This window comes from Lucilia cuprina, chromosome 2 (assembly GCF_022045245.1).
Source record: "Lucilia cuprina isolate Lc7/37 chromosome 2, ASM2204524v1, whole genome shotgun sequence".
Taxonomy (NCBI): domain Eukaryota; kingdom Metazoa; phylum Arthropoda; class Insecta; order Diptera; family Calliphoridae; genus Lucilia; species Lucilia cuprina.
In genome coordinates this window covers 48280451-48308356 of record NC_060950.1, presented here as the reverse complement: position 1 = coordinate 48308356, position 27906 = coordinate 48280451, and the positions used below count along the sequence as shown (strand labels likewise).

Sequence of the window (27906 nt, the reverse complement as noted above, 5' to 3'; positions counted from 1 at the left end):
AAAGATGTTTAAAATACACTATGGTGAAGGGTATATAAGATTCGTCACAGCCGAATATAAAACTCTTACTTGTTTTTTTTAAATATTTGTTATATAAATTAAACATTTATTAGAGTTGGGCAACAGTAATATCACAGGCAGTGATTTTCTGAAGGGGACTTTGTATGGGAGCTAGGGTCAAATGTGGCCGATCATTTGTTAGTTAGCTTTTTACCTAATTCTTCATACTTGCTTTTAAACTTTGACAATTTTCTGTAGTGCAAAGTTTTATTTTTTAAATTTATCAACTGAATTTCTAGAGATCCAATGCCAATTCCAAATGGCTCAATGCGGATTTAAAATGAGCGAAAAGCTAATTGTGTTGCTTTCTTTCTCATTCAAAAAGTACTTGTTTTTTTTTTTTTTTTTTGCTCATGTACAAAACGATTAAGCAAAGTTACAAAGTTGTATATACATATTTATTAGTTGCGTTGCTCATTAACTAAATCGGAATGATTTTATAATTTATTAAATTTTTTTAATAAATAAAATGTATGAATGAAACTAAAGAGCCACAGCTCCACGTCCAAATAGCCACATTTGGCTCGCGAGCCATAGTTTGCCGACCCCTGGGCTAGAGGAAAAAGCTCCAATGCTTCACCGCACCCCTGCATGATATGGCGCTTACAAAAGTTTAAAAAGAGCATAGTCGATTTTAGACATCATGATTGATATTGAAAGATATTAAACACCATTCGTTTAAAGGTAAAACACTGGAAATCTTCCGTAAAGATTTGATAGAGTTTTTCTAGAACACAAAGGCGCTATATGCGATGAGCATAACGTAATATCTAGATGGGAAAAATTTTATATGTAGGGGACCCATTATTTAATATGACAAGTTTCCGATTGTTAAACCATTTCAATTTCATGGGCCCCATAATGGGCTGTGAGAGTTGAAATCACCAGTTAATAAAAAAGGATGGTTCAAATTGTTGACTATATGCCTAAAATGCTAATTTTTAAACCAATATCTATTTGGATAGCAATTTTGGCTACGTCGTTATTTCCGTATACAATTATATGGAGGATAGTCTTTTTGACGAGGGTACCAAGTCATTCCTTGCTTTGCTGATATGTTATCAGCCAAGTTATGGAAGTACCCGCTGTATTGTTTCGGAAAAATTATATAATTGTGATTGAATGGGAATGTGGGTTTCTTGTAACGAAATAAAGGATTTGAATCAAACCACTTTAGTAGATAGGGTATATTGATGTTTGTAACGCACAATAATATTGGTCCTTAAAGTATACCAATCGGGTCAGACTATTTTCCGAGTCGATTTAGCTATGTCCGTCCAAACTACAGGTCTCAATTTTGAAGAAAATTCATTGAAATTTGCTACATGATATTCTATTTTCTAAGGGATTGAAAGTGGTTAACATCGGTTCATTACTTCACCTAGCCCCCATACAACTGAAACCCCGAATAGGACTTTTAAGATCATAATTATGTTTAATAAACTCTAATCACGAAAAAAGCTGCAAAACCAAGTTCCATACTAGCCTTGATGACCCTCTTGAACTTTATAATTATAGGGACTCTTTTGACCCTAGCCCATAATAAAAGCCCCCTTCAAAATTTTACTTAAATATCCACAGTTTTATTAAACAATAAATAGCTTAATTACAATTCAAGTTAAATGCTTTATTTTGAAAACTAAATCACATTTTATTCATCTTCTATTATCCCAGGGACAATGCCTATATCTGAGGCAAGGTACAATTCAAGTTAAATGCTTTATTATGAAAACTAAATCACATTTTATTCATCTTCTATTGTCCCAGGGACGATGCCTATTGAAAATGGTTAAGATCGGTCCATTCCAACTGAAACCTTGAAGAGGGCTTGTAAACCTTGTAATAAAACAACAAATCGAAAATTTAGTGATAATTCAATGAAATTTGGCACATGATCTTGTAATCAAGCTACAAATTGCAATTTTTGGTGATAATTCAATGAAATTTAGCACATGCTCTTCTATGATACCTATTGGTTAATATATGTCTATTATTTCACCTAGCCACCCGACTAGGTTAGGTTGATTGGATCATGTATACTACATCAAATACGAAGAAATTGCAGAAAATATTTTTTTGGGTCAGGTTTTTGAATTATCTGTAATTCACGAGTATTTTTAAAAAAATTTTGTTTGTGTGTTTTTTTAGGGAACCGCCAAGATTTACATTCCATATCGGAAGCTTTGAAAAAAACCTTAGAAAAGAAAGCAAATGCTGTACAAAATATAGAGAGAATTCGTCAATCTATTAGGGAAAATACTATTATAGATCAAGCAATAGAAATAGTTCTGGCAATTTTACATTAGCCAGAGCTCTCTTAGATTCTGGTTCTCAGCCAAACTGGATAACTGAGGTGGATCGAATTTGAATGCCATTGGGGAAACGAATTCATATTCAAAATCTTATGTTCAATTAACTGTCACATCGAGGATTAACTCTACTCAATTTACTTCAAAGTTTTTGGTATTAAGTTCTATAACTAATTTACAGCCTAATCATTCAATTAGTAGAACTAGCTTAAAAATTCCTATAAATTAGCAGGTCCTTGCTTTCGCATACCCAAAAAGATTGACCCACCATCAAAACAGATGGGGGGTATATTGATTTTGTCATTCCGTTTATAACACATTGAAAATAACTGACCCTACCCCCCATATAACGTCCCCTTCAGAAAATTACATTAACGCTCATTACTCGCTTAAAAATACAAGTATAGCGATGAAATTTGACATAAGTAAGTTTCTTATTAGCCAAAACCTATCTATGAAATTTTATGTGGATCGGTACATAATTGACCCTACCCCCCATATAAGGTCCCCTTCAAAAAATGACTTTAACGCTCATTACTGGCTTAAAAAAACGAATATAGCGATGAAATTTGATATAAGGAAGTATCTTACCAGCCAAAAAATCTTTATGAAATTTTATGTGGATCGGTCCATAATTGACCCTACCCCTCATATAAAGACCCTCCATAAAATTGCTAAAACGCTGATTACTGGCTTAAAAATACGACTAAAGCGATGAAATTTAACAGAAGTAAGTTTTATACTAGCCTAAATCTCTTTACCAAATTTCCCAGAAATAAGTTTTATACTAGGCAATATCTCTCTACCAAATTTTATGTGGATCGGTCCATAGTTGATCCTACCCCCTATAATAAGTCCCCCCATAAAATTTCTTTGCTCATTACTGGCTTAAAAATCGGATTATAGCACTGAAATTACAGTAAGATTTATACAACTCAAAATTTACCAAATTTTATGTGGATCGGTTCACAATTGACCCCTCCCCCCATATAAGGCCTTCAGAAAACGACTTTAACTTTAATTAATGACTTTAACGTTAATAGCGAAATTGACCCTACCCCCCATATAAGGTCCCCTTTAAAAAATTACATTAACACTCATAACTGGCCCAAAAATGCGAGTATAGCGATGAAGTTCGGTATAAGTAAGTTTTTTTACAAACCAAAACCTTCTAAAAAATTTATTTAAGGATCGGCCCATAAAAGACCCCACCCCTATACAAGGTCCCCCTTTTTAAAATGACTTAACACCCACTACTAGTCTAAAAATTCGAGTGTAGCGATGATATTAGGTATACGTAAGTTTTTTACGAGCCAAAACCTCTCTACCAATTTTTCTTAGGAACGGCCCATAAATGACCCTACCCCCCATATAAGGTCCCCTTGAGAAAATGACTTTTACACACTTACTGGCCCAAAAATGTGAGTATAGCGATGATATTTGGTATAAGTACGAACCAAACCCTTTTAACCAATTTTTTTTAGATTCGGTCCAAAAATGACCCTACCCCAATATAAGGTCCCCTTCCGGAAATGACTTTACACTCATTACTGGCCTAAAAATGCAAATATAGCAATGAAATTTGGTATAAGTAAGTCAGTTACGAATTAAAACCTCACAACATTATATGCCTGACTTTTTATAACTCGGCTCCTTTCCCAAAATCTGAAATTGTGGCTATACAATATTAAAGATCATTTAATTATATGAAATATAGGCCTTTGAATTGCTCACTTTCATGCATTAACAGCATAAATTCAGTTTTTCATCAATAAAAATAGTATATGGAAATTAAGGCAAAATTCAATATAAATGATCATAGTTTTATAAATTTTAAATTTTTACCTGACTACATTATTATTACACTAAAAGCTAAACAACGCTAAACGAAATAAAAAATAAAATACACAAGGCATCTAAACCAACAGACATCTAAACATACATAACGAAAAACACAGAAAAACAAAATAAACAACGCAATAAAACGAACCTACATCCAAATATACCAACAGAATTCACAAAAACAAAACAAAATACACAACTCAATGACGCTACAGGATCTAAACATACAAAAGAAAATACACAGCGGAATAAAACCAAATACATCTACACACACGTGTACATCTTTTTCCAATATACAGTGTTGTTCAAGGCGAATTCATATAAGGTGGTGTTATTTAATTAAATTTCTCCGTTAAACGGAGAAAAACTTCGTTAACGTAATAAAATAAAATTATCACATTTTATAAAAATTAGTTTTAACATTTTTTTTAATATTGTTAAAAAATAAACATACAAATAGTTTTATGGAAAAATTTTCAAGACATCGTAGCGGTGTACGACTACAAAACATGCCTTAACAAAACGTCATCCTATACAGTAGATTTTAGTTTCTACTACTCATAACATTCACGATTATGTTGCCCATTACAACAACACTGTATGTAAAAAATTTTGGGCTTATTTTAATCATAGTACATAACATTTAAACAGATATCAATATTTTTGAGTTATAGTATGGTGGCATTCAGCCTAGAGGCCACTGGTTATAAAAGGAATGATTCTACTATATTGAATGGCGTTTCTTCGAGGCTTGCTTTGGAGTTATAAACTTAAACAATATATTAAAAACTTAAAATGTATAACAGCTGATATCTAAAACAATATATAGAAGTCAAGTTTCCCCAAAAATTTTTGACCCTAGTATTATAAAAATGGACTTGAGTTCCAGTAAATTAAATTAGCGATAGAAGAATGATTCCAATAATATATCTTGGAACGTTTAAATACAGATAATTGTAATAATATTTTTAGATGCCCCAAGGGGTATATTAAATCCCAATAACAAATTTTGGTTTTATCTTTGAGAAAAAGGAGAAAAAAACACAAATATTGTCAAAAACCGCCATTTTAATGATATTACATAAAAAGATGGTGCAAATACCCCAAAATTGTGGACCAAATGATCCAAAATTATATCGATTCGGTTGATAGTTACCCCTTAAAACAATTTTTAGCAAAAAACCATTCGATTCTAAGTTTTGGGTTTCGTATAATATAGTCAAATATGAAATAGAGAAAATTCGAATACTTTTGTGAGGTAATTTTATGGACTTTTTTAAATAAAGCTAAATTAATTTAAGTAAATGTGAATTTTTAAAGTTTTAAAAAGCGTAATATCAAAGCTAAGGACTGTCTAGTGAATTTAACAGATTTATTTATTAATTTTACATACAAAATATGTTATTAAATTTGATTTCTTTTCATATATTATAAATTCGAATACTTATGAGATATACTGTAGATATAAACGTTTTCAATTATTTTCTAAATAAAATTTGGTTATATCTTGCATACATTTTTCACATTTTATAATTTCTCAAGTCCAACATGAAATGTTAAATTTTAGACCATAAGTCATTTCCTATAGTAAATAATATTTAAGTCTGACATAAAAATATTGTAACCTCATAGTTGTCATGTCATGTTTTCATCGGCACATATATGATCTGCTTGCGTACATTTCATGTTCGTAATACTGCTTGCATGGCTTCAATATTGTTGACTTCGAATAATTTGTGTAGGAAAATATTTTAATATTATAGGCAAACCATATGAAATATATGTGGGTGTTATAAATACCCACATGTTAGCGAGTTGCTGCGTAGTATATTTGTTCAATTAACAATCGATGTTGTAGCGTTGCAACGTTGTATGCGTTGTATGTCAGCAGCTGCTACAATAGTCATATTTGTCTATAAGCTGTAATATGCAATAGCTTGTATGGGTAAATATTTTTAGCAAAAATACTAAAAATATTTTGAACAGAATCTAAATATGCATATTTTTAAATAAAGTAAATGCATATTTATTGCAAAGTCAAAAAAAAAATATAAAAGCATTTTATTTGGGAAACCACAAATGTGCTCTAAAAAAGAGTTTTAAGCGCTTAAAATATGCAGTAAAAACTCGAAATATGCTTTTAGAATGTTAAAAATAAGCTCTAATAATATATTTTCTGTTTATTATACCCTACACCACTTTAGTGGGGAGGGTATATTGGGTTTGTGCTGATGTTTGTAACATACAAAAATATTCGTCCTATACCCACCTTAAAGTATACCAATCGGCTTAGAATCATTTTCTGAGTCGATTAAGCTATGTCCGTCCGTCCGTCCGTCCGTCTGGCTGGCTGTCCATGTAAACCTTGTGCGCAAGGTACAGGTCGCAATTTTCAAGATAATTGGATGAAATTTGAAACACACGCTTCTTTTGGCCCAAGGACGAAGCCTTTTGAAAATGGTTAAAATCGGTCCATTATTTCGACTAGCCCCCATACAACCGTACCCCCCAAATAGGGCCTTTTGGCTTATAATTAACTTAAATGATCTATTATGTTAACAAAAGTCGACGAAACTTAGTTTTATAGAACTTTAAATGTCACTACCGATTTTTGTAATGATCGGGCTTCATTTGACCCTATCCCCCATACAAACTCCCCTTCAGAAAATGACTTAAAGGTCAAAATTCACTTACAAACACTAATAACACATTTAAATTCTATATAAATAATATTGAAGAAGACTTAACTCCCCCTACCAACATTTTTAAGGATAGGGCCATATTTTGCCCTACTCCCCTTTGGGCCCTCTTAAAAAAATCTCTTTTTTTGCCAAAAAAGTAAAAATATTCCGAAATAAAGTTAAAAAACAAACCAAATGCTTTATTTTTTTAAATAATCCCCATTTTTAACATACATACTGACTGGTGTAGGGTATCATATGGTCGGCTACGCCCGACTATACATTCGTATTTGTTTTTTTTTAATATTGAAAAGCTCAACAAGACTGAAATGTAATAAAATATTCAATATTAAATGTCATTTTTCATGCTACAACATTGATTCATCTCATAATTTAAAGAAATACTTTAATAGTATTTCGTTTTATGTCCAAACAACCAATAAATAACATAAAATCATTTGATACCCCAAAAAACAAATTTCAAACGACAAAGTTTGACACATTTCTTTCACTTATATTCAAAGCTTGTAACATTTTAAGCGATGTTGTGGACTTTCGTTGAGAAACTTTTTCTTAATTCTCTTTTGAAGTTTCCTTAATGTCTACACATAAAAACATTTGTTTCAGAAACTACGTGTAAATTGCATTGATTTGTTGTTGTACGAATGGGAAGAATAACAAAACAAGTTTCCGAGAACGGGAAACTCCATACCGCGAGAGGGATGAATGATATTCTATCACTTTCTCTCTCACGCAAAATTAAAAGTTTCCCAAGAAATTATTTTTTTTAATTTAAAATTTGACAAAAAAAATATAGTATACAAATATGAAAAACTAGAGCAAAAAACATCAAAATATGCACTTAAAAGTAAAATATGCTCTAAAAACTCAAAAATATGCTTTAAATAAGCTACAAAAGTCAAATCATGCTAAATTTTGCTCTTATGGGTAAAATATGCAAAAATGTGCGCTAGAAAATCCATGCCAAAATTCTTAAATTGTTCTAAAACGTGTCTGAAAAAACATCAAAATATGTACAAAACAAGGTAAAAAATACTTGCTACTTTTAGACTAAAAAATATTAGTTTTGTGCTACATTAACATTATTTCTAAATTTCAGTTTCCCATATATGCATTTTTTTGGAGATGTGAGTACAATGACTTCTCATATATTGGTTTTTTGCTCTTTAACTTATACAAATGAAAACGTAGTAGTATATGTCTGCCGATCCTGGTACTAAAAAGTAAAATATGCTCTAAAAACTCAAAAAAAATGCCTTGAATATGCTACAAAAGTCAAATCATGCTAAATTAGGCTCTTATAGGTAAAATATGCAAAAATATGCTGTAACAAATCGATGCCAAAAAACAGTTAGTTTAAAAGTATGTACATATATACATCAAATCCGAAGACATACACCTAGGCCTCTATCGGACCTGTTGTGCGCTTCTCAACCAGTGCCTCAGGTGGGAATCGAACCAACCACCTCCGGTCTACCTACTGGAGTCCAATACAAAAATGCATTTTTATATTTTGGTTTCTCTGATTATTAATTTTATTCAGAGACTGAAAATAACTGGGCCTCATAAGTAAAGTGATTGAATTGTGATTTATTTTTGTTTTTTTTAATAAATCACTCAGAATAGATGTGTGTATGTGTGTCTTAATCGAGTATTTACATTTGCTATTTATTAAATCATAAGCAGACCTTTTCAAAAGATGTTTACTAAATAAAAATCAATTGTAGAGATTTATTTTGTTCTTACTAAATCAACAAAAAATAATGAAGAATTGAAAGAACTGAGAGCTCGGAAAAAAGCAGAATCCAAGAAGAATTTAAAGTTCAGATGGGATTAAACATCGACAAACCACTTCCAAGTTGCGGTAGTACAAATGACCGTAATACGGCGAGAAGGTTTTTTCATGATTTTGAAATTACTTCAAAAATTACTGGAATCGACAAGAAGTTTAATCCGGGGGTTCTGTATTTAGGTCCAAGCCAAGAAATTGGGCTACTTCAATGGGGTTAGTCCATAAATCCATTGGGCTAAGTGAAGTAGGGTGGGCTGGACAGTTGAATATGTGGTGGGTATCATGGGGACCCTGTCCACAAGATGGGCATATATTGGGGACGGCACGGTCTATGCGGGACCAGTAGGCGTTGAGCCTGTTGCTCCATCCCGATCTCAGTTGTGCCAGAGCAACTCTTGTTTTTCGCGGCAGGTTCTTCTCTATTTCTGCTATGGGCGGTGGGCGACCTCCAAGAACGACATTCATGCGGGAACCTGAAACCGCGGTATTGATGGCGTCTCTATGAATGTCGTTCAAAGCTAAAATAAAATTTTCTTTAAGAACATATAACAGTTTTATAGTTATTTTAAAAGTTATCTTTACGCAGAACGCTTTGGCGTAAAAAACTTGTCCTATTATTCCTTCCGAATATGACCTATTTTTTATCAAAACTTCAACTTTGGGCGACATGTTCTAAAATCCCAAAGCTGTTTTATATTTACTCCAAAAGTATTTTCCCAGCCCTGAAAGAAATGTGGACCCTATGGGCAAAAATGTAAAAACACCATTTTTGGAATTTTCATTCCTATTTTTGGGAATTTCGGGATGCCCTTTGACCTTTTCAATTTTGCATTTTCTTATTTGAAATGACAATTTTAACAAGTTTTGTTCATAAATAAAGATTTTGTCTTATATTACATATTTGTTTAATTTCTAAAGCTATGATTTATATCAAAATAGCAGATAGCTACAACTTAGTCCATATTTATCCCTTTTTTTAGTTAGATATGGAAATTCTCGATTCTTTACAAAAATTTTCAAGCCAATATCTCAATTACATTCAAAAATACGTTCATTTAAACCTATATCCTTTAATTTGATATTTTTCATATTTTAGTATTAAGTATGACAGAACATACATTTGGTGTTGAATAAAATATTTGGACAATTTTTAAAAAATTATTTAGTTAATTATTTTATTAAAGACTATAACATTGTATATACAATAAAATTTATTATAAATTATAATTTTATTATGAGCCACGCACAACAACACCTAAATAACATTCCCCGACAGCTGGTTCTACGTACCGGAATGACTCGAAATTTTTCGGCCAAGGGCTGTCAACCTCAGCAACAACTACACATTTTTACCAACGGAGCAACATCTTCCGGTATTGCTGCTCCGTATCCTATTGGTCCGTGTCGGAATCGAATTAAATCCCGGACCATGGTTCTGTACAGTTTGCCAGAACCGGTTGCACCATATGTCCACCCAATTAAGGTGCAACACTTGTTTGGGCTGGTGTCACCTCAGAAACTGCTCTGGACTAAATCATCATCGGGAGTGGTCGGAGACTTTTGTCGCCCCATGCTGCCAACAACAGCGACGAAATTCATTGGCAGCATCGACATCGTCATCGTCGTCATCTTACGCCACAACTCCACCCTCCCCACCGCAATCACAACAACCGCAGCAAAGACAACATCTTCAGCAGCAACAACAACCCTCGCCGCTGACTCCATCGATTGCGGTCCAGAGACCTGGGGTGATATCCATATTGCAGTTTAACTGCAATGGCCTCCAGAGTAAATTACCCGAGATAACCAGATTTATGCAGCAAAACAACATCGTGGTCGCTGCGGTCCAGGAGACAAAACTGACGAGTAATTCCAGTCTGCACAGTTGTAACGGTTACAACGTTCTCCGAAAAGACCGCACCAGAAGCAACGGTGGGGGCATTGCATTTATAATTCATAACACAGTGCAGTATAGAGCTCTTTCCCTTGATCTCAACGCTAGGGACCAATACCTTGAAGTCCAAGGTATTGCAGTCAGATCGGGGGAAACCGACCTAGAGCTCTATAATGTCTACATTCCGCCAGTAGCCAGTTGTCCATCAGGGACTTTAACGCGCATCATCAGCTCTGGCACTCTAGTCTAGGGGAAGACCAGAGAGGCGCGTCACTGGCGGAACAAATTGATGAATCCACCTTCTGCACAATAAATTATGATGACCCACACGGATTATGGGTAACTGCACCAGCTCTCCAGACATCACAATAGCGAGCTCTGGTCTGATAAACTACGCAACGTGGAGAGCAGTAGTTTCTCTAGCCTCAGACTACTTACCCATAATCATTTGTCTGGATCGACCCAATGACTTTATCGTCTCTGAACGCCGTCTCTACATAAACCAAAAGAAAGCAGACATCACAATAGCGAGCTCTGGTCTGATAAACTACGCAACGTGGAGAGCAGTTGTTTCTCTAGCCTCAGACTACTTACCCATAATCATTTGTCTGGATCGACCCAATGACTTTATCGTCTCTGAACGCCGTCTCTACATAAACCAAAAGAAAGCAGACTGGCCCGGCTTCAGAGAATTCACTGATCGCATCTTCAATGATCTTCCAGCTCCTAGCAACGTACACCAAGCAGAGAGCAAGTTCCGCGAAACCATCATCGCAGCAGTAGCCCGCTTTATTCCTGCTGGTCGACTATCCTTAGTGCGACCGCACTTCCCAGCAGAGGCAGCGAGACTAGCAGATGAGCGCGATGACCTCCGAATTATCAACCCCGACGACCCACGTATTGTCCAGCTGAATCATGATATCAGCAGGTTGGTAAATGAGGACAAGCGGAATAAATGGTTAGATCATTTGAAGAACTGCAACTTGAGCTCAGGTGTTAGTAAGTTGTGGTCTACGGTTCGGTCTCTCTCCAACCCGACGAAGACGGATGACAGGGTCGCGATTAAGTTTGCAGATACCACAATTTCCGACCCTGAACGGTGCTCGCGTGCGTTTTGCTGACTTTTTATTGAGCACCCAGAGAGAGATAAGGCGAAACGAAGTGTTGTTCGCAAACTTCACAACCTTCCAGTCTCGAACATTCCACAACCTTTCACCCCGTCTGAAGTGGCAGTGGCCATCAACGCAGCCAAACCATCTAAGGCGATTGGCCCCGACGGCATATCCATGCTGATGCTGAAACACCTTGGCGAATGGGGAGTCGAGTACTTGACAATGGTTTTTAACCTGTCAATGAGCAGCCTGATAATACCCGATGCCTGGAAAAAGGGTAGAGTCATCCCGATACTGAAACCAGGGAAGAACGCGACAGAGGGTCAATCCTACAGGCCGATTTCTCTCATGTCACCAGTCGCGAAGACTCTTGAGGCGCTCCTCCTCCCCCTGCTGTCCTGCCATCTTACAGCAGCTCGCCACCAGCATGGATTCCGTAAGATGCACAGCACCACCTCAGCATTAACCGCCATAACCACTCAGATCTCACAAGGCTTAAACCAGCAGAGGCCTTGTGAAAGGACAATCCTAGTGGCGCTAGATTTATCGAAAGCCTTCGATACAGTCAGCCATGCAACACTCTTCCAGGACATCCTGCAGTCCACCATGCCCAACAACTTGAAGAGATGGATTGTAAATTATCTGAGTGGCCGTCAGTCGTTCGTTGAGTTTAGAGACAAACGTTCCAAAACCCGTAGAGTTAAACAGGGAGTACCACAGGGCGGTGTCTTATCCCCCTATTGTTTAATTTCTACATCTCTAAACTCCCCACACCTCCACAAGGTGTGGAAGTGATATCATATGCGGACGACTGTACCATTATGGCGACGGGCCAAAACGTTGATGAGCTATGCGATCGAGTGAATGGTTATCTCGGAGAAATACACAACTTCTTCACTGGACGTAACCTGAAACTATCACCAGCGAAATCTTCAGCTACACTTTTCACCACCTGGACGAAGGAGGTAAACTTGAATTTAGGCGTTGTAGTCGATGGAAACCAAATTCCGACTGTGAACCATCCAAAGATTTTGGGGGTCACCTTTGACAGCCTGTTTACTTCCTCAGCTCATGCCACTGCAATTACGCACAAATTGCGAAGTAGAAACAAGGTCCTCAAAGCGCTAGCCGGCAGCACCTGGGGAATGGACAAAGAAACCTTGTTGGCTACCTATAAAACTATTGGCCGGTCAGTGGTCAATTATGCTGCTCCAGTGTGGTCTCCATCGCTGAGTGATACCCAGTGGAGAAATATTCAAAGCTGCCAAAATGCCGCCCTAAGGACTGTAACGAGCAAATAACCTCAGAACACCATCTACATGAGGAAACGAAGGTTCTCCCAGTCAAGGAACATAATGTCATGCTGACTAAACAGTTCCTCCTGGGATGTCACCGGAGGAGTCATCCCAACTTTAACATCACACAGTTGGATGCTCCCCCGAGGAATGTCAGGAAGGACCTTCGTGTATACGAAGAGAGCATACGTAGTTATGTTCAGGATCCCTTAGATCGGACTTCGTATACAGCAGCTTTGAGCGACATTCATAGAGACGCCATCAATACCGCGGTTTCAGGTTACCGCATGAATGTCGTTCTTGGAGGTCGCCCACCGCCCATAGCAGAAATAGAGAAGAACCTGCCGCGGAAAACAAGAGTTGCTCTGGCACAACTGAGATCGGGATGGAGCAACAGGCTCAACGCCTACTGGTCCCGCATAGACCGTGCCGTCCCCAATATATGCCCATCTTGTGGACAGGGTCCCCATGATACCCACCACATATTCAACTGTCCAGCCCACCCTACTTCCCTTAGCCCAATGGATTTATGGACTAACCCCATTGAAGTAGCCCAATTTCTTGGCTTGGACCTAAATACAGAACCCCCGGATTAAACTCCTTGTCGATTCCAGTAATTTTTGAAGTAAATTTCAAAATCATGAAAAAACCTTCTCGCCGTATTACGGTCATTTGTACTACCGCAACTTGGAAGTGGTTTGTCGATGTTTAATCCCATCTGAACTTTAAATTCTTCTTGGATTCTGCTTTTTTCCGCAGCTCTCAGTTCTTTCAATTCTTCATTATTTTTTGTAGATTTAGTAAGAACAAAATAAATCTCTACAATTGATTTTTATTTAGTAAACATCTTTTGAAAAGGTCTGCTTATGATTTAATAAATAGCAAATGTAAATACTCGATTAAGACACACATACACACATCTATTCTGAGTGATTTATTAAAAAAACAATAATAAATCCTTAGGGCGGCATTTTGGCAGCTTTGAATATTTCTCCACTGGGTATCACTCAGCGATGGAGACCACACTGGAGCAGCATAATTGACCACTGACCGGCCAATAGTTTTATAGGTAGCCAACAAGGTTTCTTTGTCCATTCCCCAGGTGCTGCCGGCTAGCGCTTTGAGGACCTTGTTTCTACTTCGCAATTTGTGCGTAATTGCAGTGGCATGAGCTGAAGAAGTAAACAGGCTGTCAAAGGTGACCCCCAAAATCTTTGGATGGTTCACAGTCGGAATTTGGTTTCCATCGACTACGACGCCTAAATTCAAGTTTACCTCCTTCGTCCAGGTGGTGAAAAGTGTAGCTGAAGATTTCGCTGGTGATAGTTTCAGGTTACGTCCAGTGAAGAAGTTGTGTATTTCTCCGAGATAACCATTCACTCGATCGCATAGCTAATCAACGTTTTGGCCCGTCGCCATAATGGTACAGTCGTCCGCATATGATATCACTTCCACACCTTGTGGAGGTGTGGGGAGTTTAGAGAGGTAGAAATTAAACAATAGGGGGGATAAGACACCGCCCTGTGGTACTCCCTGTTTAACTCTACGGGTTTTGGGACGTTTGTCTCTAAACTCAACGAACGACTGACGGCCACTCAGATAATTTACAATCCATCTCTTCAAGTTGTTGGGCATGGTGGACTGCAGGATGTCCTGGAAGAGTGTGGCATGGCTGACTGTATCGAAGGCTTTCGATAAATCTAGCGCCACTAGGATTGTCCTTTCACAAGGCCTCTGCTGGTTTAAGCCTTGTGAGATCTGAGTGGTTATGGCGGTTAATGCTGAGGTGGTGCTGTGCATCTTACGGAATCCATGCTGGTGGCGAGCTGCTGTAAGATGGCAGGACAGCAGGGGGAGGAGGAGCGCCTCAAGAGTCTTCGCGACTGGTGACAGGAGGGAAATCGGCCTGTAGGATTGACCCTCTGTCGCGTTCTTCCCTGGTTTCAGTATCGGGATGACTCTACCCTTTTTCCAGGCATCGGGTATTATCAGGCTGCTCATTGACAGGTTAAAAACCATTGTCAAGTACTCGACTCCCCGTTCGCCAAGGTGTTTCAGCATCAGCATGGATATGCCGTCGGGGCCAATCGCCTTAGATGGTTTGGCTGCGTTGATGGCCACTGCCACTTCAGACGGGGTGAAAGGTTGTGGAATGTTCGAGACTGGAAGGTTGTGAAGTTTGCGAACAACACTTCGTTTCGCCTTATCTCTCTCTAGGTGCTCAATAAAAGTCGGCAAAATGCACGCGAGCACCGTTCAGGGTCGGAAATTGTGGTATCTGCAAACTTAATCGCGACCCTGTCATCCTTCTTCGTCGGGTTGGAGAGAGACCGAACCGTAGACCACAACTTACTAACACCTGAGCTCAAGTTGCAGTTCTTCAAATGATCTAACCATTTATTCCGCTTGTCCTCATTTACCAACCTGCTGATATCATTTCCTACGTGGGTCGTCGGGGTTGATAATTCGAAGGTCATCGCGCTCATCTGCTAGTCTCGCTGCCTCTGCTGGGAAGTGCGATTTGATTTAGTTCCAGTTTCAGAGGTGACACCAGCCCAAACAAGTGTTGCACCTTAATTGGGTGGACATATGGTGCAACCGGTTCTGGCAAACTGTACAGAACCATGGTCCGGGATTTAATTCGATTCCGGCACGGACCAATAGGATACGGAGCAGCAATGCCGGAAGATGTTGCTCCGTTGGTAAAAATGTGTAGTTGTTGCTGAGGTTGACAGCCCTTGGCCGAAAAATTTCGGGTCATTCCGGTACGTAGAACCGGCTGTCGGGGAATGTTATTTAGGTGTTGTTGTGCGTGGCTCATAATAAAATTATAATTTATAATAAATTTTATTGTATATACAATGTTATAGTCTTTAATAAAATAATTAACTTAATATTTTTTTAAAAATTGTTTAAATATTTTATTCAACACCAAATGTATGTTCTGTCATACTTAATACTAAAATATGAAAAATATCAAATTAAAGGATATAGGTTTAAATGAACGTATTTTTGAATGTAATTGAGATATTGGCTTGAAAATTTTTGTAAAGAATCGAGAATTTCCATATCTAACTAAAAAAAGGGATAAATATGGACTAAGATGTAGCTATCTGCTATTTTGATATAAATCATAGCTTTAGAAATTAAACAAATATGTAATATAAGACAAAATCTTTATTTATGAACAAAACTTGTTAAATTTGTCATTTCAAATAAGAAAATGCAAAATTGAAAAGGTCAAAGGGCATCCCGCAATTCCCAAAAATAGGAATGAAAATTCCAAAAATGGTGTTTTTACATTTTTGCCCATAGGGTCCACATTTCTTTCAGGGCTGGGAAAATACTTTTGAAGTTGAAGTTTTGATAAAAAATAGGTCATATTCGGAAGGAATAATCGGACGTTTTTTACGCCAAAGCGTTCTGCGTAAAGATAACTTTTAAAATAACTATAAAATTGTTATATGTTCTTAAAGAAAATTTTATTTTATTAATAAAAGAGTTAAGACACATTTTTGGCAAAAAACTGCAAAAATCTAAAATTTTTTTAATTTGTAAATTAAAAAACGCATATTTTTGGATCTGTAAATGATATTGATCTGAAATTTTTTGTATATTATTGGAAGTTTTGTTGTCTAACTAACAAGATTGAGTCCATTTGGCCCGGTATTAAAAAAAAAGGCGGATCAAGGTATGGTAAATTTTGTATCACTAAATTTTTAAATGCCTATAACTCGGATATTATAAGAGATCTTCAAGTTCTCGTAGAGCGCTTTCAGGAAATATTAAAATCTTTGTATTTGGATGAAAAACAAAAAAATGGCACGAGTTTAAAAATTTTACATAAGCCGCCTTCCCTGGGGCATCTGCGGGGTTCATCTTCAAAACTCCTTGGCTACGCTCACGCCAAATTTTATACCGATCGGATCAGCCGTTTAGAAATGCCAGATTTATTTCCAAAAAAAATTTGGATTCTGCCCCACTGTGCAATGTGTGATAGTTAGTGCCATCTGAAATGTGCAAATGTCAATAAAGATGAAATGAAACTAATTAAGAACAACAATAAACTTGGATTCTTTTCAAGATAATAACGATGTATCTTCTATAAACAATAAATATGAAATAATAGCTCTACGTAAGAAAGTTAAATCTTTGTTTGAGGAAATAAATAAAAATTTTAAAAACATGGTGGAACAAATTAATGCTACATTTTCACTAAAGATATCAGAACTCAGAAGTGAAATAGACTTAAAAAAAAAAAAACAATAAAGCTACAGAATCTAAAGTCGCACAACTTAAAATTGATAATAATGTTCTCCACAAAAGATTAAATAGATGTGATATTATTGCCACAGGTATGTCTCATTCTAATAATATTATGGAGACAACAAAAGGCCTTGGAGAGTTGGATTATGATATCCAACAATGTTGCTTTATTAACAAAAAAGGAAAGATTTTAATAAAGTTTAATTCAGAAAAGAAAAACGACTTGCTTAATGAGGTTCAGATATCGATTTTCAAGTTCAGTTTGTTAAGGAAACAGCAGGAAATTAAGTGGTTTGAAAACAAAAATCCATCAGCAAATTTTTCTAACATTCTAAATGTTAAAAATGGAATAACGTGTGCGTTGTTCTTAGTTATTAAAAAAACAAGTAGGAAAGTATAGTCGGGCATGGCCGACCATATGATACCCTACACCATGAGTATATTTTTACAATTTTTACTTTTATAAAATTTTTATTTTTTGTAAAGAAACTTTTATGTTGAATATTACCATAATTCCAAAATATTTAAGGCATTTATTGATAAAAAACTAAAATTTCTAAATGAGGCTTTATATAGGTCAAATATGGGCCGATCCTCGGTAAATTTGGGAAAAGGATATATTTCTAAATAACAGTTAGTTTTGTTGAGTTTCATTGCGATACAAATGGTTTCAAGTAAATTTTAGACGTTTAAGTCATTTTTTGAAGGGGGGTTTGTATGGGGGCTAGGGTCAAATATAGGCCGATCCTTACGAAAATCTGCAGTATCATTTACACTTATATAAAACTTATTTGTGCCAATTTTTAGAGAGATATTTGAATAATATTTGACGTAATTATAGCATAAAAAGTTCAAATCGGGAGGTACGGTTGTATGGGGGCTAGGTGAAATAATGGACCGATTTCAACCATTTTCAATTTTCATGCCAAAAAACATGCTTGGTCCAAATTTCATCAAATTATCTTGAAAATTGCGGCCTGTACCTTGCGCACAAGGTTTACATGGACAGCCAGCCAGCCGGACAGACGGACGGACGGACATGTCTTAATCGACTCAAAAAATGATTCTGAATCGATCGGTATACTTTAAGGTGGGTATTGGACCAATATTTTTGTATGTTACAAACATCAGCACAAACGTATAATACCCTCCCCACTATAGTGGTGTAGGGTATAATTAGGTATTAATTTCATACATTAATTTTATTTTTTTTTTGTTCGTTGTTCTTAGTTATTAAAAAAAATAAATATTAATTTCATACATTAATTTTTATGTTTTTTTGTTCGTAAAAAAATTACTAGAAAAAATAATTCCGATATAATGAATTTTTCGATTTAACGAATGGGTCTGACATTATATCATTCGTTATACCGGGAATTGCCTGTATTTGTGATATAAATTCTTAGGTCTATCTTAATGACAACCTTACGCCCATGGAACGCGTACTTTTGTCGTGAACTGCAGAGGACTAATAAAATATCAAAATTCCAACTACTAAATAATAACATTCCTAAAGTAAAAATTGTAATGCCTGATGGATAAAATTAATACTTTTCATTTTATGAGTGCTATGAGGGATTTAGGGAAGATGCATAACAAAATTAATTATAAATTGCCAATTAGATCTTATCTTTTTATTTTTTACTTAATTTAAATTTGTATCTTTCATTGCTTATAATTTTTAACATTGAATTGTCTTCATAACCTTATTTTTAAAATTAAATTTATAAACACTAACAAAAAACAATAAAACAAATAACCATAGAAAAATAAATAGAAGTGTTACTGAGAGTAAGAAATATTACTCTCTCACATGTACAGGTTCTGTGTGAATTTAATACAATTGTATGAGTATTTTTATTTTTGTTTACATAAAATAACAAAAATATGAAAGTACAAAATCTATCCGAATACATCATACCCTACCACATTGCGAGTAAGTAGCAATAAGTTATTTAGTATTTTTTAATGTAGAAGTTATATTCAAGAATGAATGTACTACTTATTATAACAATATATAGTCAAAATTTCGTATATATAAAATTTGTTGAGTCTAATTTTATAAATACCCTATTCTTGTATAGCATGTACCGCTTACAAAAAAGTTCAATAGGCTAATTTATGGACGGATTACATCATTACATCGACGCAGGTGTTACAAATTTTAAGACATAAACAAAATGCCGTTCCCATTAGTGTGGTGTATGGTGTATTTTGACTGCATTTGGGCTGCTTTGAAATTAACAATAATCGTTCATATCAAGCGTTAATTTTAGCATTCGCACAATTCCTTTGGCAAAATAGCCCCTGCTGCTGCAATAAACACTGCTAAAAGTTATGTTTTTCCTATAAAATTATTGAAAACATTTTCAGAAAAAAACAAATTTTTCAATCGTTTTTATTTTTTTAATATAATTTTTAAGTGTCAATATTGACTCAACCCAGCAAACACAAAGAGTTTATTTAAAATTAAGAATAATTTTTAACGAAGATGTTTCTTACATTGGTCAACTGATATTGAATAAAAATGGCTAATTCAAAACCTTATTTCATAAAATATCGAAATATAATGTCAAACAAAAATATAAAAACTCTTAAAACGAAAGAGTTTGTGTTTGTTGAGTTACATATTTTTCAACTAATACATTCTCACGACTTAGGTTTTTATCAGCAGACTTAGGTTTTGTCATTTTAAGTTTCAGTTCTATGTATACCTTTTCTATGCAAATAACATTCAATAGATATAGCTAGTTAAATATGTATATTTTTTAACTAAAGCAATTATATTATACACTTATAAAAAATAATGATTAAAACATTTTGTCAATTATTATTTTGATGAATATATACTTACTTTTATAATTTATATATTTTAAAATTATACTTTTGAATAATATATTTGCATGCTAACATTATAACTACGTTTATATATATTTAAATTTATTATTATACATTTTATCCTTTTAAATGAATTCTGGAAATAACTTAGGTTATATCACAAATAACAATGATTATATTTTAAGACATTTCTTTAATAGAAGACAATATCAAACCAACACCACGCTCCTCTAAATTTGAAAAGTTCATGAATATGTTAGATGGCAACATTCTCGACATTGTGGGTGTTACTGAGACGTGGCTGGAGTCATGGGTTAGCAGAGCTGTTCAAGTAATTACAATTCTTTGGTATTGTAATTAAAGTTTTGTCAATAATACTTACTTGTAATGGCAATTGAAGTTTTGCCAATTGCAAATACTTGTAATTGTAAATTTCGTTCCTTATAATTACATGTAATTTGCAATTAGGAACACCTTAATGACAATTATAAGTAATTTTAATTTAAAACTTCAATTAAAATTACAAATAATTGTCAATGGCAAAACTTCAATTACAATTACAAGTAATTGTAATTGGAAAAATTGCAATTACAATTACAAGTATTTGTAATAGGTTGTTATTCAATTACACATTAAAAGTAATTGTAATTGACCATGTAATAAATTACTTTGTGTAATCATTACCCAACATGCCTGTTAGTGACAAACTAAGAGCTAAGGTAGTACTTGAATTCTCAACTCCAAACTGTGTTGAATGTTTATTTTTGGATGTAATGGGTGACGACATTTTATTAGGTATTGTATATTTGCCAAAGAGTAATACAGTTGGAACTATGTAACCGGAATAATTTAAAATATATTCATAATATTTTGCCTACGCATTACAACTTGAGGGACAACACTGTTTCATTGATTGATGATGTGGGTTGTGAAATAGGCATGTGGGTAATTCAAACTTAACGGGTAATTATGTGTAGTTTAGGTGCTTTTTCGGAAATATTCAAATACTTGAGAAGTATTTTGCTGTAATCAGTCAAAAGATATATTTTAGAAAAATTAAATTAAAATGGGTAAAAAAGAGGGTTTCGTGTTTAAGAAATTTTAAACAGAAATAAATCTTTACTTAGAAGTTTTAATTGGTTATATCATTATTCCAAAAAATCTAAAAGGGACGAAATACGGAACGTGGTAATATTATTATTTTTTTAATGAAGCAACAAAAGTAATTTCTACTTATGTACATATATACTTAAAATTTTAAAAATTTTATAAATTAAAAATTTACAGATAAAATTAAAGAAATTTGTTGTGTAATCTTAAAATGATGTGAAGTTTCTAAATTTGTGTGAATTTTGAATTTATAAATATTAATATTTTTGACAAATTAAAATACAAAGGAAATATTTGTATTTTTGCTACATTTTTTGATGCAATTACGTCTGAGAATGGCTGAAACGAAATTTATGAAATTTGCACAACACACTTCAAGACTATCTTGGAAAGCATTAATAGGCATTTTTTGACACATAAATCAGAAATGGGAAAAATTTGTACACACTTTTTCTCTACGTCAATGAATATTATGTATTTTAAGGCCCCTTCACACGAGCACACAAGTAATATGATCTGTCAAAATTTTAATGAAACCTTACTACATTGAATAAAAACTGATGAAAATTTGGCTCTCTTCGTCGTATTATATCAGGTATGTATTTTTATGTAAACTCAAAAAAGTAAAAAAGCTGTTTCCATCTCACTTTGTTGTTGTTTTATACCAATCGTGTATACACAAAAAGTATAAATCATACGACATTTACTATATTTTTTTTTTGAAATACAGATGGAATTACATCTTACTTTTTCATTAGACTTAAGGTACGTAAAATGTGATCGTATAAAGGCTCCCTAAGGAAATATATTTTGGTTTTATCTTTCTCAATTTCAAAAGCATTGAAGAGTTTAATTCATGCTTTAAAGGAGAAAATGATTAAAAATCCGAAATCTTAAGTATTAAAATTTTTTATTGCTTTGTTGCTAATTTTTTTAAATGTAATTTTTTACCACTCAAGCCCAAAGAATTTTGCAAAGGAAGAAAATGTATTTTTCTAAGCGAAAAGGGGAAACATTGTACTCTTTTTATTAGTACTATTCAGAGTGGTAAATTTCCTCCCAAAAGAAGTTTAAGTCTATCTTTGCTAGATTTATAACCTGGCGAAAATTTTTCGGATTTAGAAATGTACGTTCTTCCTGGCCAACGTTTCCAAAAAAGTCCCGTTTCATCAGCGTTTAAAACTTGTTGTGCGGAATACCCACCTTCTTCAATAATTGCTTTTAATTCAAGTTTGAACTTTTCTGCAGCTGAAGTATCAGCACTATCACATGATTATTAAACATACACAGTCCTCATTAAATAAGATTCTTTAAGAGACAACTTTTTAATACTTTTTATCTCATAAATTGTACTTTTTTAATTTTCTAAAATATTCAACCTAGGAACATTAATTTTAACATACATGGTCTTGACTGAATAATATGTATTCTGTAAGTGGGAACTATTTGGTACTTTTCTATTCTTCAAATGGTACCCTTTAGATTCTTTATAATGGTTAACCGGAACACACGGTCCTCATTAAATGAAAATTTATTGAGAGAGATTTTTGTACTTTTTCGTTTTTCTGATGGTACTTTTTGATATTTTTACGATATTGAACATAGTTAGGGTAGCGAAGCACCCAGGGTATGCTAGTACAATTATAATGACATCAACACTTCCTTTATTATGGAAACCGTTAGAGTTGTGCCCATTAGAAAAACAGGGGAAATGGGCTGATGCTTTTCGGCCAATTAGCATTTTTTCTTACCTTTCTAAGGTATTTTAGCGGCTTGTTGCCAAACAAATAAATTTTTATCCAACGGAGAATAAATTACTTAGCGTTTGTCACTTTGGCTATCGTAAAGGAATTAGCACTACAACTCTTCTATCTTTAACGGGCAGAATAAGATATAATATCATCAACCAATCAGTTACTGTTCTTCTTGATACTATAAATCATAACAATTTAATTAACAAATTAAACTCTAAATTTCATTTTAGAAAGAATTTGTGCAGTTTATTACAATCATATTGGTAGAAGCCAATTTGTTTCCTGTGACAACAGATATTCTAGTATTTTCCTTGCAAAAGTGGAGTCCACAAGGATCAATTTTGGGTCCATTATTATTCATGATATAAATCATGATTTCATTAGAACTAGTAATTTACCTGTTTCGGATATTTATCTATATGCCTATGATATTAATATGGTTTTTTGCGATAGACATTTTATTCATATTGATATTGTAGACGATATGCGTTGTCTTGGTATTATCCTAGATAAAAAGAGTTATTACAATAAACATATTAATTTATTAAGCTCTAAAATAAATTTTGTGTTTTGAAAATTATATAGTTTAAATTACAATTTCCCCACATGGATTAAGATTACAATAGCACATACATTTCTTTTATCGTTATTAAATGGTTGTATTGAGGTATGTATATTCGGCTGCTAATAGAACAAATTTTGGGAATGTACGCAAAGAGTACGTGATCACATTTCTTCACACATTAGATTGTTTTTTGGATTCTCTTTTTCAACATATGTTCGTTTTAGATTACTTTATTTTATAAAATAATTTCAACAAAAACACCACCTAATTTATATGAAATGTTTACGTTTTCAAGATCTACTCGTTCACCTATAATTATTATTCCTAGAATCTATCTGTCGGTATTTGAACACTATTTCCTAGTCAGATATGGAATACACTTCCTACGCATGTAAAAACATTTCCTTATTAATATAATTTAATATTAATACTAAATTATAATAATATTTATAAAAACATAAACTCTACATATATAATCTATTAGTTGTAATACTTTTGCACATTTTATTGCACTTTTAACCATATATGGTTAAATAAATGAATATGTTAACAATAATTGTTGATACGAGAACGACAATCTCTTATGATAGTTTATATCACATAAGTGATATCGTACCTTATAATATCGGTTGGTTTATTGGGACAGTACAAAAAAAAAAAAAACAAATATTAAATAGTAAATTTTATAGTTAAAACAAGTAAGAGTGTTATACTCGGCCATGCCGAATCTTCTATACCCACCATCAAATTTTTTGCTGTAAAATTAAAGTATATTTTTTAAGGTCTTCTCATTTATTTGAAATATACTGAACTTTACTATTCGAAATTAATATAGACATCATAATGATTCTCAAAATAGGACCTTCAGAGATATTTGAGTTCCTATAAAACTGGTTTAAAATAAATTTTACAACTACACTGCTATTTTTAAGCCAGTTGTGAGCGCTAAAATAACTTTCTGATCAATTATGAACCGATCTTTATAAGATTTCAATTTCCTTTTTGTACTCACATTTTCCAGGCAGTTAGCGTTTACAAAATTTTTTTAAGCTTACCTTGTTTAGGGGTAAGGTCAATTATAAACCAATCCTCGTAATATTTGGCAGAGAGATTATGTCTTGTATGAATGTAGAATTTCATCGCTATACTTGTTTTTTAAGTCAGTAGAGCGTACAAAATTACTTGCTAGAGGGGACCTGAAAAATTTCTCAGTATTCAGTAAATTTTACTGATTACTGCAAAATATTGCAATAAATTTACTGGTTACTCCAAAAAACTACAGTATTTTACTGATTACTGAAAATGTGTTTACAGTATTCCGTACAATCTAATAATTTACTGAAAATTCTATATATTTTTGAATATAATACATATTTATCATTCCATGTAGCTATAGTGAGATTAATTTTAATTTCTGGGATTGTAAATCTTTTAAAAAGACAAAAACTTAGCTATGTATAAATTAATATAACAGGTCAAATATTTACGGCTGTTATGGAATCTGATTGCTTTCGGAATCAGATTTGAAACCGACCAAAAATTGATTTTGGTGTCATAGAAACCAATGTTATTGGTTTCATATTCGAATCAGAATTGTAATCCGAATTTGATGTCGTAGAATCCGATGTTATCGTTTTTTTTCTCAGAAATAATCCGATCAGCTGACTGCTTACAGATTTGAAGTTTTCTTTTGTTTTTTGTTTTGTTAGTTTGTGGAATGTTGTTGGAAAATGTAAGTTGTCAGAAATAATCCGATCAGCTGACTGCTTACAGATTTGAAGTTTTCTTTTGTTTTTTGTTTTGTTAGTTTGTGGAATGTTGTTGGAAAATGTAAGTTAAATAAATAAAAATTTAAAAATTTATAAATATTCAATTATTTTTGGCACAAATAGGGACAAACATAGAAATGCAACACAGAATGCATTATTTTTAGAGTTCTCGGAGAAGAACCCAGATATAGCAATAGGTTTCACAAAACGCGATAAAGTTTTAGTGGATTCTATTTGGCAGGAATTGACGGAATTGACGATTTACCGCGCTGGTCCGCCGAATAAGTGGGTGGAAAAAGGTAAACTATTTGTTTAAAGTTCATTAATTTGGCCACAATACAATTGATACAGGAGCAATAACTAATTGTGGACCGATAGCAAAAAATTTTACAGTTACATTACTGTGCATTAAATTTCGTGTGGTGACATAAAGCTACAACTAATTGTTGGCTGAACGAAAAAAAATACATCCAAACTTGGCCAAATATATATTATTTTAAATGTATTTTTTCGCATATATGCAGAATTTATACATTATTAAGATCGGTTCAGGATTTTGGGAGATATAAACGAAAAAAAATTACAAATTACATTAGTTAGGGCGCTTAGCATCTCCCATATGAATTAAATACAAAAGTTCGTTTAACTGAGAAACTATTAGAGCTAAAATCTTATAATTTTGCAGAAACCTTGGCATCCATTTAAATTTAATAGGGGGCATTACACCTCGCATATGAATTAAACCAGGCGCAGATCTACGTGGAAAAGGAAATTTAACCCCACCCAAAAAAATCCGAAAATTTTTCAGGGAAAAAAGAATAGAAGTAAAAAAACAAATATAAGTTATTTTCTTTAAAAATTATCAATATACGTCAAAATAAGGTGTGTGGTGAAGTCATATCCATAAAAAATCCAGCGATTTAGTTTTGTGCTGGAAAGGGTTAATGTCCATGTGAACATTTCGGAGAAAAATAGGCGAACTTTCATCGGGGGTATTGGGTCTTTTTATATGTATAAAATAAAAAAACGTTGTATAACTAAAAAACTATTGGATCCAAAATTCTCAAATTTTGCACAAAAATCTTTGCATGAATGTGAATATTTGGGTAATAAATGGGCGGACTAGCAATAAGGGACCTTAATAGTAAAGTTCAAATATTCAAAATTTGGACAAAGGTCTTTAACATCAATGTAAACATTTGGGGATCCTCTCATATTCATTAAATACATACTAGCATTAGATGGTGGGATACCTCCCATTTGAATTAAATACAAAAATTCGTATACATGGGAAACTATTAGAGCTAAAATCTTAAAATTGTGGGAGTTTTATTTATATTGCTTTTAATGTTGCAAAGCGCACTGGGTGTAGTTTATATTTATTAAAGATATTATATCATTGAATAACTTATATTTATTATAAAAAATCACTTAATATAGTTTTTCCTCAAAATTTTACCACAAAAAATACAAATTACATTTTAGTACCTTGAGCAAGTGGAAAAGAGACAGATGGTGAACTTACACTTTCATGTTGTAGCTATTTAGTATAGTCAATGTTGCGAAAATCATTGTTTTTGGAACGGTTTATAGTGATTATTTAATATAATTTTCATTAATTATTACTAACATTTAAAATTATAATTATATAATAAATAATTTTATAAATAAATTGAGTAATAAATTAATTAAATAATCTCTCGAATAATTACTAGACTATAAAATAGACTATAGACTAAATTAAAGCCTATAGACTAGACTACAGAATTGAAGAGACAATTTGAAGAGACATGGATTAGAGACTAGCGTATAGACTAGAAATTGCACTAAACTATAAACAAGACCAAACTAGATTATAGATTAGAATATAGACTAGCCTATAGACTAGACTATAGACAAGACTAGGCAAAATATAATTAAGACTAGATAATAGACTAGCCTATAGATAGATAATAGACTAGACTACAAACTAGACTATAGATGTAGTATATGTAGTATATGTTGTTACCAACCAATTAAGAAAATAAATTACAAACATAATAATTATCTTTAAATTACACAATTGCTTAAATTTCTATTAAATGTCACAACTATCAGAATCACTTTCTGAGTCGATTGTTGAAATCGGTCTTTTACTTCGCCTAGCCTCCATGTATTGTATTTTCTTTGTATCTTTCTTACAAAGTAAATTTTTAATAAGTATAATTATAAACCTTTTACACCTTTTATGTGTCAATTTAATTGAATTATTCTTTTTAATTACTTATTTTAAATCTTTAAGTATAAAGACATTTTCCACTGTATGATCGAGTGCCAAGGCAGGATCTGCAAAATTCAAATAATTTTACCAAATATTTTTGGGTTTGCTTATTATAAAGGTACGTTTTACCTATCGAATATTCGACAAAAAGGCGTTTCTTAAACCCATTTATTTAGTTCTCACTTCAGAACGCCATGATAATTTGTTTCGAAATAATTTGCTATTACATGATCAATAATGTAATATCAAAAAAATATTGCAAAAATAGTGGTTACGTATTTTTCGTCTTTACTTTATAAAATCTTTAAAATTAAGGATCAGAAATTTTACAATACAAT

At 33.4% G+C, this 27906-nt stretch overlaps 1 protein-coding gene across 4 annotated transcripts in view; it reads right to left on the bottom strand.

The window, feature by feature from the left end:
- Positions 1-27906, bottom strand: part of LOC111677206 (calcineurin-binding protein cabin-1-like) — a 637283-nt gene that overhangs the window by 147789 nt on the left and 461588 nt on the right. The window lies entirely within an intron of this gene.